This window comes from Macrobrachium rosenbergii, chromosome 13 (genome assembly GCF_040412425.1).
Source record: "Macrobrachium rosenbergii isolate ZJJX-2024 chromosome 13, ASM4041242v1, whole genome shotgun sequence".
NCBI classification, from domain to species: domain Eukaryota; kingdom Metazoa; phylum Arthropoda; class Malacostraca; order Decapoda; family Palaemonidae; genus Macrobrachium; species Macrobrachium rosenbergii.
In genome coordinates this window covers 4,987,489-5,004,037 of record NC_089753.1, presented here as the reverse complement: position 1 = coordinate 5,004,037, position 16,549 = coordinate 4,987,489, and positions in this window count along the sequence as shown.

The window sequence follows — 16,549 nt, the reverse complement described above, 5'->3', positions numbered from 1 at the left end:
TCTCACTTATTTTTGGTACGCTCCGACTCTAGTAGAAGTTATCCAAAATCCCCCCCACCACACTCCCTAGTGCTGCTAACTCTTTCTCATTCACACACACTCCCACACTTACTCTTTCAATACCCACTCAAAGGAAACTCACACACCCTGTACATACTGTCTTTCTCATGACTCAGTGTTGTTTCCAATCCATCCAAATCTTGCGTATCCTCGTACTCACCAAATTCACTCCTTCCACATCCCACTCAAATCCCTCAAAATCAATTACACCCTCATTTGCAATGCCACCAAACAAACACCACAAGGATATTTTCACCCCTCACGCTTACTGACTTCTCAAACCCTGCAAAATAGAACCCATCACATGAACTCTCTCTCCAAACAACCTAGCAAACATACCCTTACTCTTTCTACTCCTCCTTTTAGTCCTGCTCTTACGTTCCACCAACACTAGCTGTTTATCTCCCCCAATTTATATCTTCTGTTTCTTCATCTCCTTTTTCTTCTCCTTTAACAACTTCTTAATGGGATGCTCCATTATGTATTTCGGTGGTTCTCTCCATCTTCTCAACTGATTATAGTGTGCTCTTATTACCTTTACATTTCCTTCTTCATTCCTGTCTTCTAACACATAACTCAATCCATTTGACCACAACGTTTTTACTACATACGGACCTTCATACGTCTCACTCATCTTACTCACTGTCAATCTTTTTTTCACCTAATTCCTTCACCACCTTACCACCTACTCTGAAACTCTCAAACCTTTCATTCGCCTGCCTCCACACATCCCGCTCTTCTCTATTCAAATCCAAGCTCGCTCTCACATGCCTCTCATAATTAATCACATATTCAATCTGAGGCATACCAGTACTTTAATGTACTATTATACCTCGCTACCACTCTTCCTAACAACAAATCCTATTCATTCTCTCTATCAGTCAACGTTTGTAGCATCTCACTCAGAACCCTCATAGTTCGTTCAGCCAACCTATTCGCACCTGTCATGTGTGAATTTATTACAAGCTCGATACCCCTCTCTCAACATTTGCTCAAATGGTCTACCAACAAACTCCAGCCCATTATCATTCAACATTCTTACCGGCTTCCTCACACACACAGGCAACAAGTCCATACTGTACTAACCACTCTTGCAACATTCTCACTAGTTTTATTCTTCACCACTGCACAACTTACAAACTTACTCTTATGCTTTACCATAACAATCACTCCTACATTTGCCCTTGCAGTTACCAGCAAAGTTACACAATCAGTTGCCACTAACTTCAAAACAGGTGGGCTAGCATACACCCTCTGATATTCTTCACATGTAACCACCACTCCGTAGAAATTTTCCTCAAATATGGGAAAACACTCGCTCTTTCATATGCTTAATCAACGTAAATGTCCCCATATGTCCATATTTCTCATGGACTAACATACACTTCCCTACTGCTCCACTCATCAAGAACACTGGAACATACATCAACTCTCCCATCCTCTCTCTTGCAAAATACACCACTCCTTCACACATCACAAATCTCTCAGCAAACCACAAAGGCCATCTTCTCCCAGGTACTCCCTCTCTAATACACCTTTTCAATTCACTAGCTATCAAACACTTCCGCTGCATCTCCTCAACATCCTCCGTTGATAACAATTCATTATCACTCTTGTCCAACTCCACTATATCCTCCTCCTCACTCAGACTCCTATCACTCATTCCCACAAAACTGGCCATATTTACCAACTCACTTTGAATTTTCCCTATCACTACCTCATCTTTCAACAGAACTCCTTTCCCAACATCCACTACCAATCCATTCTTCCTCGAAAAAATCCCTCCCAAACAAAAAACAATACATTTGCTCCTCCTAGTACCGCAAAACATGCTTCCACCTCAAACTCTCCCAACTTTACCTTCAACCTCACTTCCTCCCATCCAACCAATCTCCCTGCTACACTGTACCTCTTATTGACACATCACCACTCTCCTTTTAATGTTCCAATTCACACTCTCAACATCCCTAATCACAAGGGCGTTCACCAACGGTATTTGCGCTCCTGTGTCAACCAAACCACAGTACTGTCCTCCATTAATATCTACTCCCACAATCATTGTATTTCCCCTTTTGTGTACACACTGGCACTCATCTCTTCCACCAACCAAACATCCTTCACTTACTTCCTTACTATCATCTTCCATTCCCAACAACTCTGACATTCTCTCTTCAACATTTTCCTCCTCCTCCTCCCACTTCCTTTCATATCTCTTTCTCTCAACAACCCAGTTATAGTGTACCCCACTCAAACACTGCAGATGCAACTCACGCTCACTCTCTTTCACTCCCTCATGCCGATACACTATAGGTATCTCACCCCCAACGTATATGGACATAATCACCTTATACTTCTTACTTACTGCCACCAAAACCTCCTGAAATGGGATACTCCAGGACACATCATAGCTCTCAGACTCTTCCAATACCACTCCACATTTGCCACTCACTAACATCCAGACCTCTTGCAAACTTCCTCAATCACCTCGACCCTCGGTTCATTCATACTTCCAGGTACCCGCACCTTCAAACCTTCATCTATCAAGTAATTCAATCCATACCCCACACTTTCAAACATCGAGTCACCAACCCCCTTACTCTCACACGCTATTACCAATCCTCTTGGCAGGTACTCTGGTCTTATGCATTTCATTTTCTCTTCTTCCCCTTCCCCAGGTAGTCTAGACATCATGTCTGCAGCAATATTCCTTTTACCTGGGATGTATTCTACCACAAAATCAAATTCACTCAAATCCTCTACTGTTTGCACAACTCTAGCTTCCACTCCCTTCATTTTCTGCAGATACACTAGAGGTTGATGGTCCATACACACCACAAACCTCACACCATACAAAATCGGTTGTAATGCTTTCACACAAAACCACAGCACAGCCAATTCTCTCTCAATAATAGAATATTTTTGCTCTGCTGAACTAAATGCCTTACTGACATATGCTATCACTCTACTTCTTTCAGTTCCAATCACCACTTGCTTCTGCATCAAACATCCAACCATCGACATTCCACTTGCATCCGTATACACTTCTAACTTACTTGCACCTGCACTATGGTCAGGGTAAGCTAACTCCACATCATTCACCAGTTCCTCTTTCAATTTCTCAAACACTTTCACCATCCTTTCATTCCACCTCAAAATTGTACTCTTCTTGCAGCCTGTCCATTCTGACAACAGCTTTGCAGTCCCCAAACAATCTTCCACAAACTTCCAAACTTGATCAATCCCAAAAATCCACACAACTCTCACACAATTCTGGGTCCAAGGAAATTTCTCACTTTCTCCACAGATTTTCCTCTTTTCATACACCAGACTCACTCACCTTATGGCCCAAAAACTTCACCTCTTCCATGAACCACTCACAATTAATTTGACTTTCACCCCTACTACCTCTAACTTCAACACTACTCACATCAATCTCTTGTGCTCTTCTACAGTCTTATCACCAAAATGTCATCAAGAAACGCCAACACATTCTCACAGGGAAAACCACTCAGTACGACATTCATTGTTCCCGAAATGTAGCTGGGGCGTTAGCCAATCCAAAGCCGAGATTACAGAACTGATACTGTTTTTCCATAGTTGAGAAAGCAGTTATTAACCTACTATCCTCAGCCACTGGCATCTGATAATTTCCCCTTACCAGGTCCATCTTGCTAAACACTTTCATGCCATGCATACTGTACACAATCAGACACCACACACACAGGGAATCTTTCTTTCACTGTTACTTCATTTATTCTGCAATAATCAATATACATTCGCAGCCTTCCATCAGGCTTCCTTACCCGCATAATTGGACTGTTCCAAGCACTCTCACTGGGATCAGTTACTACTATCCTTTCTAATTCCTCACACTGTTCTTCAATCTGTCACATTAGCGGAGCCATGAAATGTCGGGGTCTTTGATAAATCAATGTGTTGTCAGTCAGTCGAATACAGAACTCTGGCAACCAAGCTGTCCCAAAGTCCTCATCACCTTGACTCTACATACCCTTTCTTTCCGATAACTCATACGCCTGCTCTTTCTTGCTCAACTTCTCATTCAGTCTCACCTTTTCTCTAAGCTTTTCTTTACTCCACTCTTCTGACTTTCCCCCTTCGGCCATCACATCATATCCTTTATCATGCTTATCATTACTCAAATCAACCACACTTCTTAAGCTTCCTAGTCTATCACCCAGATGTATGCCTCGCCACCTTTTCTTTTTCATATCCCCACACACCTTTGCTCCTTTACAACCATGATTACATCAAACACGTGTGGCCTGCCTTGTCTCATAACATGCAGAACTACTGTCCAACACGAACATTTCACCCAAACCTTCTGCTTCAAACCCAACATTTGTTCTCCATCTCACTTTCACACTCCCCAAATCTCTCAGCAATTGTACTGCCTACTTTGCATGCACCACCACTCCAGAAACCATCTTCAAACTTATTTGTCCATCCTCCTCCACATACAACTTCACACTCGTTTCACTCCCCATTCGTATCTCAATCATTTCCTGTTCTGGGTAAACTTTTATCCTGTTTTTCTTCAAAAATGCATACCCCAGCAACATATACTTCTCATTCACTCTATCCATAACATAAAAATCCTCCTCCTCCAGCCTTATTCCTGCAACCATGACTGACTCAACAAACCTCACACGCATCCTTACATCCAATCCTCCAATTCCTGCTACATATCCAGCCCATTCCTCCCTCCGTGCTACATTTTCTTTTATTTTCTAAAACACCTTTTTAAAAACCACATTTCCGCTACAACCAGTATTAGTCAACGCTTTCAATAACACTCCACCACATTCTACTCTAACACACAAATAACATTGTATTCATTCCCCAAAACGGACATTCCCACTTACAAACCCTTCTCCCATACCAGAGGTTTCACCATGGTAAAACCCCCTTCACACTTAGTTTCTCTGGGGTTGGGGTTTGCTATGGCAGACTTCCCTCAAGTGACCCTCCATTCCACATCCTTCAGACTTACTCCAAGGGTTCTTGCATACCCTGACAAAATGCCCACTCATTCCAGTTTCCACAACAACTTCCACTTACTCCTACTCTCCTTCCACTTTGGCAGTCTTTCACTCGATGCCCCACCTTTCTGCAGCCAAAACACTTCAAGTCTTTCGCTTGCAGGCAGTCCACCAACATATGCCCTCTCTTTCCACAGCCAAAAAACTCACTATTGGTCCATCTGCAATCTGCTTTTACATGCCCAGCTTCTACACCAGTAACACTCCTATTACTACTACTCATTCCTGTCTGACTTCCCTTCACATTCCCATTTGCTCTACTCATACTCCCACTCATAAACCTCTCGGCTTCTGCTCCAGCCCCTTTTCCTATTATTCCCCACTTTCACTTCCACATTCTTTCTTCCTCTTTCCACCCAGTCCTCTCTTACACTCCTCCAACAAGACTCGCATCACACCTATCTCCTCATTCACCAACACGTCCTTAAAAGTTCTTCCGCTTACCACCTCACAACCAGTGTACATCTCCTTCATTTCCTCATCATTCACTCTCAGGTCTTCCAGGATTTCCAAGACATCCTCCCAATTTAAAATCTTCCCAGACCACTGCTTCCGATCTTTCTTCTCCTCATTCAAAATCACCCTAATCTTCTCTGGGATTGTGGCCAAGAATTTCCATGAAGTGTTTATTTTCAACCCCTTCGTCTCCAAACTTCTTCCTGGCCAAAGCTTCCAACCTATGTGCTTCCATTTTTGCCTCCTGAAATCTATCATTCTTCTTGTGCACAGCACTTCCCTTCATTCTCTTCACCTGTTTAATCACCCGAGCCTTCAAGGGCTCATACCCTGGCTCACCCTCACACATACTCTTATAGCACAGCTTCAACCGCCCTTCTAGGAACTCCCAGCCGCTTCCCCCATACACTACCTTTCTCCCCATACTTTTGTTCACAATACTTCTTGAGCTCTTCAAAGAACTCGCATGTAACTCTTCCTTTTCTGATGGTAAATTTCTCAATCTGGGGAACCAGGATTAATAGAGTACAGGGTTAGTCCGCTTCTGACCAAAATAAGGGCAATCTCGCACATGACGTCGTCTGGCTGCATTTCACTGAGGTTAAGGTATAGGAAAGTCATCAGTCAGTATTTGACACCAGAGTGAAGAACACAGAAACTCTCTTAATCCGGATCAAGGTGCTCTTCACCTGGTCAGTCCCAGAATTAATATATAGCACAAAATTTAAACAGAATTTTCTTATCCTTTTTATGTTGAATGATGTGGGTTGCTGATGACAGTTAAGACTGTCATTAAAGTGTGTATATATATACATATATATATATATATATATATATATATATATATATATATATATATATATATATATATATATATATATATATATATATATATATATAAGGGAAAAAACACGTTAAAGAAGAAGAAGTGTGTGTGTATACATATATTATATATATATATATATATATATATATATATATATATATATATATATATATATATATATATATATATATATATATATATATATGTGTATATATATATATATATATATATATATATATATATATATATATATATATATATATATATATATATATTGTCATAAACTGGCCCTTGGCTTGGTGAGGAGAAAATTGAAACAAATTTATAATGATGCTGCCACAAAACCAAGAGAATCCAGCTTATGTTAAAAGGGAAAGTTGTTTGAAAAACTTACCGTTTTCCTGGATTTACAATTGAATGCTTGGAAGGTCATATATTGGAATTAGAATTCTTTTACAAATTTACAGGGATTTATTTACAGAGACTTAGCAAATAACCAATGAGATAACAAACAGCATGATAACTGGGGGGGGTGTGCAAAATCATAAATAGGACACATGGAATGAGAATGCAAGGATTGGCAACAATCAAGTTGATTAAAAATGGGTCCAATGTGCAACACAATCAGTCCAATGAAAAATAATAACATTAGTCTTGCTGTTCACACAGGAAATAGTGTGAGGTAATGCAAATGGTGGAACTCCAGGATGGAAGAATAACTCGTATGAACAATTTCGGGCCACAACGGAATTCGGTAATGACTGCGACCAGGAATTTTCAGGATTTTGGTGGCAGACGAGATACTGAAGCATGGAATTGCGATCGGCCGCGTGTCTCCCCTGAAAGAGACGTTCTGCGTTAGCCCTGCTCAAACTAAGAGAAATGGAATCTACCTATAAAATATCACCCAATACACATTCTTAAATACTAAACATAAGTATTAGCCCTGAAATGAATATAGAAAATCCCACGTTATCACGATCTTTGGAGATAAGTAGTGGCTTGGGCTTTTGAAACAAAGACACGTGCTCGCCGTCACACAAGCGGGAAGCTTGGAAAAGGAAGATTAAGCAGAGAGATAAATGAGAAAATGGAAGGAATTTAGTGGAGAGAGACAGGGATGACTGGCGCCAAATTCACTCTCAGCTTACCTATTTCAGACGAATATTCGAGCTCCGAAATCCCACGTCTCGGGCGTACAATCATGAACTTGGGCCGCCACCGAAGACAGACATACGATCAGGACAGTCGCTGGAATGGCTCTGCTCACTTGCTGCTTCGAGCGGGCGTCGGAGCCATAGGTCCCAAACCTGAAAGCGAATTCTTTGCCAGTAAACAGGTCAAAGGAATAGCAGTCTTAAAGATAATGAGACTAAGGTTTAAGGTGGTAGCTCCCCCCCAAGTGGTTTACGCCCTAGCGTCTATTTCCTCCCTAAGCCTACTTTGAAAACATGACCCCAAACGAGGGGGGAATCTAGGTGTGTTCTGGTAGCAGGGGGGTTGAAAGAGGGAGACCCATTCTCCACCCTGCCTGGGCATTTCCTGTAGGCCACGGAGGCATGCGTTCTCTGTCCAGATAAGTTAAAACAACTGAGTTCTGCCATATTGGCGCCAGCTATAAGCTAACTGAAATGATACTTCTCCCTAGAAGTTAGCTAGATAGCAGCTAAATAGGAGGGAGGAATGTAAATCCTTGACAGGTGCCTTAAAAGGCCCTTCACACCGCGCTTTGGTGTGAGGTCTTAACTAATTCCTCACGACTGGCCCGTGACCTACATAAGGTGGTTGTGGCGGGAGAAACCTACTGCCTAGACAAATGCATAGCAACACCTAACCTAACCTAACCTACTATCCCCATGACTCTGGCACTAACGAATGGCGCGCACTGAGTTATGATCGGCACTACGCTTTACGATTAACTGGCAACAAATTGAACATGATAAACCTGAAGGGTAATTCACAATGTATGATTAAGTAATATATCAGCTTGAGTCTAGAGTGGGTTGGAAGGAGGTTAGTTGGAAAAGGAGTTAGTAGTACAAAAGGCCTAAGTGGTTAATGGTTGTTAATACTCTGGAGCTAAGGGTCACACAGGCTACCCTCTCTGGGCAGTTGCCAGGATCGCTCTGAGATGGAAGTGGCACTGTGCCACTTATGGCTCTGACACACTAAGTGAGTTTCTTCCGCCCCTTCTTCTTCTTCAGGGGCCTCCAGGGTCTGGCTAGGCCATTCCTAGGGGGCGATGAGGATACTGACTCTGAAGAGTGGCCAGGAGTGCCGTCAGGAGCAGGATCAGGGGCAGCCTCAAGGGCTACGGGCTGGCCTCCTACTTCAGCTGCTGCGACAACCATCGTGGGAAGAAAACCAGCGTCTGCGTCCTAGCCGGACAGTTCCTGGTCGACCAGAAAAGAATTAATGTCCAGGCCTGCCAGAGGGTCGTCCTCAGCAGGTGGAAGAGTGTGGGAAGAAGAAACATCAGGGGTCGGAGGTTCGCACTGTGCGATGATCACAGTGGTGAGAGTTGGTGGATCTCCCGTAGGAGGATCCAAGTCATATTCGGGGTCCGGCACTGGCACTAACTCAGGGCCAGGCTCGGGAAGTCCACTGGGCAGGGAGCATCCAGCCAAGATGGGTGGAGCTTGGCACTGACCAGTGCTTGCAAGTGGCACTGGCAGTGAATTGATGTCAGACAAAGCTGAAGGGGGACCCGGGGGAACAAGACCCCTCGGAGTCCCTGGCATGATTTTGGACAGCGATTCCTGTCTTAGTGAGAGGATTGGGCCTCTTGGTTTGGTGGAGTTGGCCGCTGCGGCTAGCCTACTAGGGCACTTCGACCATCTCTCAGAATGGCCCCTTACGTTGCAGGTCCTGCAGCGGTAATTTGTTCGGTCCCTTTGTGATGAGGGAGTAATTTTTTGGTGGCCGTCCAGGCGCAAGACCAGCGGACTAGGCCTAGCAGGTGAATGCGGTGGATTGGTATCGGCTGACGGGGGCACAGCTGTCACAAAGGCTGCGTCCCTATCTGAAGATGTGGTGCTGGAGGTGCTGGCGGAAGCAGTCAGGCAACAGAGTGGTGTGTGGGGTGGGACATCCCAGAGGATGTCGACCAAGCAGGAATCACTCCATGCCTAATTAAACGACAACGCCAAGGCGATGCACCTGGTTGCTCCCAGGGTTATCACCCTGAGCTCAACTGTGAGGGGCGGTTGGGACTGTTAGGTCACGAGTCCGCGATCCACGGTGTGCTCCTCTACTGTGGCACTGGCTGGCACCTGGGCCCGGTCGGTCAGACTAATGTCACAGGCCAGTGTCGGCAGTAGTTGGCAGGTGCACTGGGGAGCTGGAACCATCAGAGAAGTCACGCACAGGAGCGGACTGTCCAGACCCTCTCAGGTGGGGAGTTTCTCTCCAGGTATCAAGCTAAGGGTGGTGGCACTAATCATGTTCACGTGCCTGGGTGGCAGCCACAGGTTCTGGGCATGGGATACCAACAGAAGGCGTACCGGCTCCACAGTCTCGGCAGGGGCCCGGTGATAGGTTGATTTCCGGCAGTGACGGTGTGCTGGGGGCTTGATTGTTGAATTAGCGGAGAGGAGGACTGGCGGTTGCTGGTAGACTGCTAAGGATTGTTGCCCTGCTGATTGCTATCTTTATAGTGGCAATCTGCTTCAGTAGCATACAACTTTTACAGGAGTAGAACACGGAGGTTTGTTAGGCGGGCACGTTCAGCAAATGAGGCCCACCAAGGGAGGTGTCCGGGTGGCACTGTACTGCGCTGCAGGTGCCATGGGAAGGATTGTGTCTCCCAGGCATCAGCTAGCGGCAGAGCTTCCTTGAGGTGGCTGGCTGTTTATCATCAAGATACACAGCCAGAGGCCAGCGCACACTGGAAGAGGTCCTCCAGCATGGTCAGTTGAACAAATCACCTCAAAGGTGTCACTTTGCATAGATTCTAACTCAGCCAAGGTCCCGCTTGGAGTCTTGTGACAGGCCCCATTCCGTCCAGGACCAGCCCATGTTCTGGCCATACCTCTGAATCTTTGTCTCCACCTCTCAGGAGTGATTCCGCCGTCTGAACGATAATGTCCCACGGACGACAACGTTTTTTCTCCTGTTGATCTGTCGCTTATTGGACTGGTGGTTGCGTGCTGTCCAGTGGCGATGGGCGGGCATATTCGGCCGGTTGGTCATGAGTCTCGAGAGGAACTCGATCCTCTTCGAGCCATTGACCAACTCATCTTCAGTCCATTTCCCACAAGGTTGTGACTGTCGACAGAGAGGTATTTATGGCAGATGAGTGGGGCTAGGAAACGCTGTGCTGCGTAAGCTTTGCGCTTTCATGGCTCTCTCCAACTCGAGCTCCCTGTCTTTGAGGGCTAGTTAATGTTGTCTTCGTCTTTCTTCTCTCTCTTCTTCTTCTCTCCGCTGCTTGGCTTTTTGCTGCCTTCTCCGCTCTTCTCTTTCTTCTTCTTCTCTCCGCTGCTCGGCTTCTTGCTGCCTTCTCCGCTCTTCTCGTTCTTCTTCTTGCACCATGCTGTTCTTCTTCATACTTTCTCTTCTCAGCGTCTGTTCCTTTACTAAACCTTTGAAGGGTCTGGCCGGAAAGACCACCCTCCTTCACTATATTCTTAAAGTATTGGTGCTCCTCGGTTGACATGTTGCTGATGGGGAAGGGGTGCTGATGAGTTACTTAGGTGTTCCCAGAGAAAAGGTTTTGTGACGATGAGAAGTACCACTTGTCAGTGGCACTTCAATGAGTGGCACCCCTTTGAATGGTGGCACTGTGGATGAAGTGTGCCGTGCAGAAAGGTCACACTGAGAAAGCATTCTGAAGGAAGTCTGAGTCCTTAAGAGGCGGATACGCTAGCAGATGGAGTGCTCCTGAAGCTCTATGGTCATATGGGCGGATGCACTGTTAATGAAGTTGTTCCTGGAAGGAACTGCAGTCCTTATAGGTGGAAACACCGATTTGTATAGCCTCTGTTTCTTCCAGCCTGGGTGCAATGGCTTATAAGAGTTGCTTTGGTTGTTGGCACTGTATGGTGCTGAATTAAGCTCGTGGAGCAATGCAAATCAGTGCATTAACTTTGGCACTGAAGGTGAGGTACTTTGCGGGCAGAAGATAAGTAGGGAGTAAAAGGTAATTGAGAGACTCCAACAGAAGGGAAGAGATAGGAAAGTGAAAGGAGAAAGATAAGTGCTTCAGTGATTGGGTGCTTAGCAGTGCCGCAGATTAGTGGCACTGAGAGAAATGGAAACTGGATGTGGCACGAGTGGGTAGCTAGTTATGAGAACTAGTGGGCACTGCCTGACATGAGGACAGGTAGGCTACAAGGGAGGCACACCATGTGCAATGGTTTTTTTAGCACTTGGCATGCAGAGTCTGAATAAAATATACACTCCGCACATCAGTTGGAATAACGTAGATATAATATATATGCGCTTTATAGCGTACGCAAAATGATCTGGGTTGAAGCATTTAGAAATAAAAAGCTGGTTTGCTTGATTAATCCACTAAACACAAGCGTTCAGAAATTACTCACTGTGTATAGGATAAAAATTTTAAATGGGTAATGAATTTGAAATTTCAGGTTACGTATTAATATAATTTTTGTATCTGCCTTTTTATAATAATTTGTGAGTTGGTTCCCAAACTCTTAAAAATAATTAGAGTCAGTCCGTGTTAAAATGCACTAATGCGAGAGAGGAGGAGAGAGGGGAGAAAAAAGAAAAGATCTCTCTCTCTCTCTCTCTCTCTCTCCTCTCTCTCTCTCTCTCTCTCTCTCTCTCTCTCTCTCAATTTTGAGCAATATGTAATGTACGTATTTCATTATAAATTTTTAATCCACTTTATTTTTACGCTTAAGCGAAAGAAATTAAATTATAGTTGCAAGTGCGTTAAGTATTTATGAAGAAATGGCTGCTGATGCGCAAGGGTTTCATATTGTTTCACAACGTTTTCCGAGTTACGTTAAGCACACAAGGAGGAGGCTCGTTCCTTGAACGAACGTTGTGGGAACGAATACGTGTGGGAAAACAGCTGATCATAGGGCCTTGCTTGTCGGCGACAGAGCTTAGTGGAATTGGATGGAGAATAGGAAAAAGACAAAACTGCACTTTCTTGCTAAATGCGGGTTTTAAAATGTGAAATGAATTATTACTTTGAATATCAGCACTGTCTTTACTTTACGTTAATATACTTTAATATGCACTGGGGGGGTCATTAAATAACTACGCTTGGAACTGTTTTTCTTCCAACACTGGGACAGTTCTACGCATACGCGATTTGAACAACTGTAAACTAATCGTTATGTCAAAACCAAGAAATGTACATGTTCTTTGCCATAGCTATTCTGAAATAAACTCTAGCTACTGGTCTAGCGTACACATGCAAAATTCTAACTAACACCTTCCTAATTCCCCTCCCCTATTTCCTCGTCTACAACTCAACACTTTTTCCCACTCTAGGAAATTTTGCCCGGGCCGGACGCCGCCCCCTACCTATGTTTTAGCTAACACTTAAGAACTATGCGTTCCCCTGCGTTATGAACGCTTTTACGATACGAGAATTGCGTTTCTTTAAAGAAATATTACTTCCTTGATTCTTAATATTAAAAACATGCACACACTCTGTTTACCAAAGACGTCGGCTCCGATCGTTTTCCTGTTCTTTTGAATAATGAAATGATTACCGTGAATGAGATAATCAATTTTGTATATTCCTGGTTTTTCTAGTCTAGCTTAATAGCGAGGCTAATAAACGCTAATAGACTAATCCTAGCCATTGGTCGTCACTGTCATAAACTGGCCCTTGGCTTGCTGAGAAAATTGAAATAAAAATTATAATGATGCTGCCACGAAACCAAGAAGTCCAACATGAGCAAAAAGGAAAAAGGGTGTTTGGCTTTACCTTAGAATTTTCCTGGATTTACAATTGAATGTGGAAGGTCGCCATATTGGAATTAAAATTCTTTTACAAATTTACAGGGATTTATTAACAGGATTTATTAACAGAGACTTAGCTAATAACCAATGAGATAACAAACAACATGATAACTAGGGGGAAGGGCAAACTCATAAATAGGACACATGGAATGAGAATGCAAGGATTGGCAACAATCAAGTTGATTAAAAATGGGGCCAATGTACCTTCTAATCAAGTCCAATGAAAAATAATAACATTTGATCTTGCCTGTTTGCACGAAATAGTATCCAGGTAATGCAAATGGTGGAACTCCAGGATGGGAGAATGACTCATATGAACAATTTCGGGCCACAACGGAATTCGGTAATGACTGCGACCAGGAATTTTCAGGATTTTGGTGGCAGACGAGATACTGAAGCATGGAATTGCGATCGGCCGCGTGTCTCCCCTGAAAGAGACGTTCTGCGTTAGCCTGCTCAAACTAAGAAATGGAATCTACTAAAATATCACCCAATACACATTCTTAAATACTAAACATGACGTAGCCCTGAAGATAATTATGAAAATCACGTTATCACAGTCTTGGAATCGTAGTGGCTTGGGCTTTTGAAACAAGGAACACGTGCTCGCCGTCACACAAACAGGAAGCTTGGGAAAAGGAAGGGATTAAACTTGAAGATAAATGAGAGAAATGGAAGGAATTTAGTGGAGAGAGACAGGGATGACTGGCGCCAAATTCACTCTCAGCTTACCTATTTCAGATGAATATTCGAGCTCCGAAATCCCACGTCTCGGGCGTACAATCATGAACGGGCATACGAGAAGACAGACATACGATCAGGACAGTAGCTGGAATGGCTCTACTCACTGCTGCCGAATGGCGTCGAACCATAGGTCCCAAACCTGGCGAATTCTTTGCCAGTAAACGGTCAAAGGAATAGCAGTCTTAAAAATAATGAGCCTAAGGTTTAAGGTGGTAGCTCCCCCGGGTGGTTTATGCCCTAACGTCTATTTCCTCCCTAAGCCTACTTTGAAAACATGACCCCAAAGGGTGGCGGGGGGAATCTAGGTGTGTTCTGGTAGCAGGGGGGTTGAAAGAGGGAGACCCATTGTCTACCCTGCCTGGGCATTTCCTATAGGCCACGGAGGCATGTGTTCTCTGTCCAGATAAGTTAAAACAACTGAGTTCCACCATATTGGCACCAGCTATAAGCTAACTGAAATGATACTTCTCCTAAGTTAGCTAGATAGCAGCTAAATAGGAGGAGGAATGTAAATCCTTGACATATATAATATATATATATATATATATATATATATATATATATATATATATATATATACTATATATATATATATATATATATATATATATATATATATATATATAATATATATATAAGGAAGTTTTGACAAAGGAAAAATCTATTATTTCTGAGAAGGTCGTGTCACCCGGTGAAATTCCATTATAGCACGAATTTCTAGGTATAATATGCTAGATATACCAGAAAAAGAGCTTTCAGGAAAGCTGGGGTTACTACCCCCAGATCGCGTCTTCCAGGGAGGCGTGGGTTTATGAAGGTGAGTGAAGATCACTACCGCGGTCTTATAGAAAGATCTCTCCCCTATCAAAACCCAGAACGAAGCGGTGAGCGTTACAGCCCCTCAGCCCAACACCCGCCAAGCTCGGCGACACCAGCGCCACCTACCTCATTCCATGCTAGCACTAACCCCAGACTTGGCATGTGCAAGAAAGGGAGCAATAGGTGAGTCAGGGAGGGTCACCGGGTGACACGGGACCTTCCTCAGAAATAGATTTTTCCTTTGTCAAAATCCCTTTTCTGAGTCCAGTCCCGTGTCAGCCGGTGAAATAGTGACAGAGAATCATGCCAAGGCTGCAAACTACGAGGAAACAAGGTAATCTGAAGAAAAAACATAAATTACGAAAGCAGTTTTAGTCAGGGAATCTCTTACATGTAGCAAGAACACTAAACCTGAGCACATCAAAGACAATATTCACGAGAAAAGTGAAGTCCCAACTGTGAGGAAAGGCCAAAATATAACACTACTAAAGCATAATAATATATAGAAAATTGCATAGGTTAAATGGCATATATAATCTTAAATGGCATATACAATCTTAAACTACACACACATTAAACTTAAGCTAAACACATGAAGATCAAATCAAATGAAATAAAATATACAGTACATATACATATCACAGAATTTTATGGAGCAAAATAAAAACCGCCCAGTACCCCACAAGAAAACTAATCATAACATGTCAGATTACAGTTTCCACTCAACAGAGACAAGATACATCAATATGAGGAGCAAGGCAGTGAGGCATGATCAACCAGGAGGATAAGCAGAGAAGTAAATGAGGCAGGCGGGTGGGGGGGAAAGGGGAGGATAAGGATATGATTGGTTAAGGTGGGGAGATGACACTTCCCACAGCTATTGTAGAAAATTTCAGGGCTTCAAGCGATTTTTAAATAGTGGCGTTTAAACGGTGATTTCCAACCCGTGTATTTAGATAGTTCTGAAATCCATATTATGAAAGTAATTAATGGAAGTAGCAGCTGCTCTAATATCATGAACAACCAGGAACTGAATCTGGGTTGGCCTGTTTAATGAAACCTGATTTGTTGTCTTATAGCATTCAGTGAAAGAGTACCACCTTTCTCCTGATAAAAAGAGGACCCGACTTACTCTGTGGAGTTCTTAAAAGGTAAGATTTAAGTGTATAAACTGGACATAAAGACTGGTCTTGTGGAAGGCACCACCTTCCAGGAGACCACCTGTCTTCAATGAGTCTTCGTTTTTGGCTAAGAATCTAGGGTCAGGGGAAGGAGGACCTCTCGGACGGGGAGGAAGTTCACAAAATTATCACCTCTAGTGAGCCGACAGCTCACGAGATTCTAGCACACCTGAAGCCAGAAGCTAATCAGAAATAAGGTCTTCCTTAACAGATCCTGATAAAACATTGAGTTGTCCATCTCTGATGCTGCTTGGGCGTCATTGAAACCACATAACGGAATGTGGGGCGTAATCACGAGTCTCAGGCAGCGCATGCTCTGGGGATGGATGAAAAATAAGTCTATGGAAGAGTCGATTTTAAAGCCGTATGAAACACTTTCTTCAGGGCTGACTTGGCTGTGGTAATAGTGGCCGGAGCAAGGCCTTTCTCAAACAGTGACCTAAAGAAAGAGACTCCTA